General features: G+C 41.6%; 1 non-coding gene across 1 annotated transcript; it reads left to right on the forward strand.

Annotated features, from left to right (window-relative positions):
* Positions 1–760: 760 nt before the first annotated feature.
* Trnas-cga lies at positions 761–835 on the forward strand. Its single transcript has one exon. It is a non-coding gene; the product is annotated as a tRNA-Ser (tRNA).
* The last annotated feature ends 4,746 nt before the right edge of the window (positions 836–5,581 follow it).

Raw genomic sequence — 5,581 nt, forward strand, 5'->3', positions numbered from 1 at the left:
TTCTACAGCATTTTAAAAATGGAACTTTAATTATGGACACCATATATTTCGTATTCTTATTGAAAAACAAATGCATGCCGAAATAAAATTGCGAGTGGAGTCAGCTATGAAAGAAAAAGTCACTAGATTCGAAGCGAAATTATACAGAACAAACTGTAAAGATACCAGGAAGTTCTGGTCGTACTTAAAATTAGTCTTATCCACACAGTCATAGAGCATACTGATACCTAACCGGAAGATCATGAAACGAAGGCTAAAAATGTAAATTTTGTCTTACTAAGTTTATTCAACAAAACATGGTACACGAATCCTGACTTTGATCCACGAATGGTGTGTAATTCATTTCTAATATCAAAACTATTGAACAGGATTCTGACAGGCCGATTGTGTGAGTACAGTATCGATCTGTTAGCTCTTCTGCAGATTGATTGTTCCTTGACCAAAGCTAGATTTAAAGTATAACCTCCTTCAGTTGTAAAAAAAAAAAAAAAAAAAAAAACTTGAAACTTATTCAGTACAATTTTATTGAAACTGAATGCTATAAGGATATAGCCTGCAGGGTTCTGAACTGTGTGACACCAAACAGTAGACACGTCTTTGACAGATAAATTATAGGACTTATTATATATCTGTAGCATTTACATCTTTGAAACTTCCTGGCAGATTAAAACTGCGGTTCGCAGGAGAGCTTCTGTAAAGTTTGGAAGGTAGGAGACGAGGTACTGGCAGAAGTAAAGCTGTTAGTACCTGCCGTGAGTCGTGCTTCGGTAGCTCAGCTGGTAGAGCAGTTGCCCCCGAAAGGCAAAGGTCCCGAGTTCGAGTCTCGGTCGGGCACACAGTTTTAATCTGCCAGGAAGTTTCATATCAGCGCACACCCCGCTGCAGAGTGAAAATCTCATTCTGGAAATTTACATCTTTATTTTTTAGTAAATCCTGTGGAAAAATTTAAATGAAATATGGCACGCCTCAACAGTGCAACGTAGCCTTATGTTCATTATTAAAAGCCTTTAAATACGTAGTTTTTAATTTTGCTGTGGTTTTATCGTATCTCTGCTGTCTCAAAAGTAGCACTGTAATGTTTTTTGGTTTTATTATACATGGTGGTCCATTGATCGTGACCGGACCAAATATCTCACTAAATAAGCGTCAAACGAAAAAACTACAAAGAACGAAACTTGTTTAGCTTCAAGGAGGAAACCAGGTGGCGCTATGGTTGGCCCGCTAGATGGGGCTGCCATAGGTCAAACGGATATCAATTGCGTTTTTTTTAAAATAGGAACCCCCATTTTTATTATATATTCTTGTAGTACGTAAATAAATACGAATGTTTTAGTTGGACCACTTTTTTCGCTTTGTGATAGATGGCGCTGTAATAGTCACAAACATATGGCTCACAATTTTAGACGAACAGTTGGTAACAGGTAGGTTTTTTAAATTAAAATGCAGAACGTAGGTACGTTTGAACATGTTATTTCGGTTGTTCCAACGTGATACATGTACCTTTGTGAACTTATCATTTCTGAGAACGCATGCTGTTACAGCGTGATTACCTGTGAATACCACATTAATGCAATAAATGCTCAAAATGATGTCCGTCAACCTCAATGCATTTGGCAATACATGTAACGACATTCCTCTCAACAGTGAGTTGTTCGCCTTCCGTAATGCTCGCACATGCATTGACAATGCGCTGACGCATGTTGTTAGGCGTTATCGGTGGACCACGATAGCAAATATCCTTCAACTTTCCCCACAGAAAGAAATCCGGGGACGTCAGATCCGGTGAACGTGCGACCAATCCACCTGTCATGAAATATCTATTCAACACCGCTTGTACCGCACGCGGCAAACGGTCCGAACAATTGGATGATGTCGTCCAGGATACCGAGCAGCATACATAGCAGACGCCCGTTGGACATTTTGATCACAATAGCCATACATCAACACGATATCGACCATTTCCGCAATTGGTAAACGGTAATGTATCACGAAGCAAATACCGTCCGCACTGGCGGAATGTCACGTGATACCACGTACTTATACGTTTGTGACTATTACAGCGCCATCTTTCACAAAGCGAATACACGAATATGTAATAAAAATTGGGGGTTCCTATTAAAAAAAAACGCAGTTGATATCCGTTTGACCTATGACAGCGCCATCTAGAGGGTCAGCCATAGCGCCACCTGGTTTCCCCCTTCAAGCTAGACAAGTTTCGTTCTTTGTAGTTTTTTCGTTTGATGCTTATTTCGTGAGATATTTGGCCCGGTCACTATCACTGGACCACCCTGTATAGTCCAAATCCACGTTTCAGGTACAAAAAACAATTTTTCTCGCCATTTTGAAATCAAGTAGGAATCAGCTGAAGAATTCTTTATTAACAGCGTGATTTTAGAATAGTCTTTGCAGTCAAAAAGTCGTAGATATTTGAATCGTAGAATAAGAGTATTCAAAATTTTAAGAAATATAAATTGAAAAAATACTTTTATTTGTAAGACATTCAGCGGAATAGCCTAGATAAGAACATAAAATTGTTGCGCTCTTGGTGCTTGAAGCAGGCTGTTTTAAGGCAGTAAAGAATGCCGAAAGCGTGTGCGGCTGTGGTTCCACAGTTTAGCAATTTTTTAAGCTGGTAGTGCAAGGGCAGTGTTGGTGCCGAGTAGACTTCAGCCTATGTTGGATTGTTTGATCGATAGACAGCGGATATATGAAGTATGAATAATGTCCTTTAATTTAACAAATCTCGTTGTCATGCAGTTTGGACTTTTGAGGTGTGTTCGTCATAAGTGAATGACATTTCCAAACTAAAAAGTAATTAAAGTGTTCTGTAATGGAGAGGCCGCTTGAATTTACGGTATTCTTACGAGTGAAGTGGTTCTCTATTTCTTCTGCCCTTTATCCTGTATCTTCACGGTGTCGGCATGTTAATTTTCTGATTTGGCAGTATTATTGGTGGAGGGTGGCCGGATTCCCTTTCTGTCGCCACACGTTTCTCCCTGGAACGAGTTTGTGTACCACTCCTGCCTACATCTAGTCGTTTATTGTTGTACCATGTGAAAATGTGCGAACGTTTCCTAAATGCATATAAACCGTGTAACTGATCCGTGACGTAGGTACCAACCCGGTAATCACTTAGTCGACTGTGGAAAACCGCCTAAAAACTACATCCAGGGTGCCCAGCACAGCAGCCGTCGATGTTAATCCACCGGGCGAATTCGATCCGGGGATGGCGCGCGTCATCGAATCCCGAAAGCGGTAGCTAACACGCCGCTATCCGGACGGATTGCAGGTAAAGTGGTTAACAACCTTAATTTCGGTTGGAGCACTAGAGTGCGTTTCTTGACTTGGCGCTGTAGGAGGTTAAATGCCATTGCATCCTCAAAGCCTACCACTGATTTGCATATTACTTTATTGGGAAGGTGACAGGTTAGCGTGTCACACGAACCACCCTGCAAAGAGGCGGTCTTCACATACACAAAGCGTTGTCGGTGGTGGAAGGGTAGCTGACAAAAAATTTTGCCTGGCACCGATCAGCAATCAAACGTGGAACTTGTGGATCTGTAGACTGATACAAGTTCAGGGACACCATATTCCATACGGATTATGCAACTAAACTGCCCTTTCTTCCAGCAGTTGTAATCGAACGTCGACGGAGCAACGGGGCGTCCGACGTAACAGCAGAAAGGCAAAAGTAGTTCAAATCTCTAAGAAATGTCTTAGGACAGACCGCAGCACTACAATATTACGTCCTTAGGTCACTTTGCTGTAGAATTATGGAACAAGATTTGCGCATGTGTAGACTGACTAATTTAGAAACCGAACAACCTGTCTGTAGTACATCAGCATGGATTCAGGTAGCTACGATTGTTAGATACTCAGCTTCTTCTATTGGCTCATGAAATTCAGAAGACTGAAAATAACAGGAATATTATGTCTGTCAGCTTTTAACGTTCGTAAACTATTTAACATAATTCTACACTGTCTCTTAGTATAAAAGATAAGAGTACGTGCTTACGGAATATCGCGCTACACATTGAACTGCACTGTGAAATTCCCAGTAGGCACAACCTTATCTAACTGTCCTGGGAGACATTATCAGCTGGCAATGTGTTCTTGAGAGGTGGAAGATTTTATTTGCAGTTGTGAGAGGTAGCCTTACCTGAAGCAAATGTGATGGAACCATAACTACAACAGTCGTGGTACACAGGGTGTCCCAGGAGGTATGGTCAGTATTCAGAGATGTGACAGAAACGATCATTCGAAGCAGAAAAGGCTACTACACATGGACTCTGAAATGATAGGCCCTACCTTAAGAGCTATGAGCACTTCATCTTTGATACTGTGAAAAAAAACTCTCTTCTACTTCTTTGTTTTCCATATTTTGGGACGAGGTATTGTGGACCAAAACAAGAAAGCCACGTGGAGTGGCCGCGCGGTTTGACGTGTCGTGTCACGGACTGCGCAGCCCTCTCGCCGGAGGTTAGAGTCCTCCCTCGGGCATGGATGTGTGTGTTGATCTTAGCATCAGTTCATTTAAAGTTAGTTTAAGTGGTGTGTAAGTCTAGGGACCGATGACCTAAGCAGTTCGGTCCCTTAGGAATTCATACACATTTGAACAAGAAAAAATCGTGTGGTAAACAAGGGCTCTAAAATGCATACATTAAAAGCTATTAGCACGTGTGCTGCAGAACAGATGTGTTTCACAGTAGATAAGATGAACTAGTGTCCATAGCTCTTAAGATATGCATTTTATAACCCATGTTTACTAGATTTCTTTGCTTCAGAGGATCGTTTCTGTCATATCCCTGAATATTGACCATAATTCCTGGCACACACTGTACACCGCGACTGTTATAGTTATGGTTCCTCCTGGGATACCATGTATATGAGCTTTCTGAGACAGTTCGTAGCCGGCCGAAGTGGCCGAGCGGTTCTAGGCGCTACAGTCTGGAGCCGCGCGACCGCTACGGTCGCAGGTTCGAATCCTGCCTCGGGCATGGATGTGTGTGATGTCCTTATGTTAGTTAGGTTTAAGTAGTTCTAAGTTCTAGGGGACTTATGACCTCAGATGTTGAGTCCCATAGTGCTCAGAGCCACAGTTCGTAGACGACGCAGTTGCCGCGGATGGAGGTAGTATCGGCAGTAATTTGTCTCAAGTGTATGAAGGCCACTTAATTGCAAGCATGGTGCAATAACTTGCAACTCATTCCTATGTTATCCATCGCAATTTAATGAAAGTGACAAGCTGAAAAGATTTTCCATTTTTTTACTCTACTATATAAAATAAGTTATTAGTCTGTTAAGAGTAATATATTTAGACGTTGCACGCAAGAGGACGGTAAGATGGGACGACCCCATAAAGATAGTTGCAGGGCTAACGTTATTGTGCTGAAAATGATCAGTACTAAACAAGATTTTGCCAGGAAATAGAGAAGGTTCAAAGGAGAGCTATGCAATACTTCCTGGATTTATTTAAACGGAGTAAGAGTGTTGCGGATAAGCTCCGAAAACTCTTGAGGAAGACGCCACACGAAGATGTTTGTACACTACGGGAAGATTGCTCTTAAATTACTTCCCGAAC

The sequence above is a fragment of the Schistocerca piceifrons genome, chromosome X (assembly GCF_021461385.2).
Source record: "Schistocerca piceifrons isolate TAMUIC-IGC-003096 chromosome X, iqSchPice1.1, whole genome shotgun sequence".
Lineage (NCBI taxonomy): Eukaryota > Metazoa > Arthropoda > Insecta > Orthoptera > Acrididae > Schistocerca > Schistocerca piceifrons.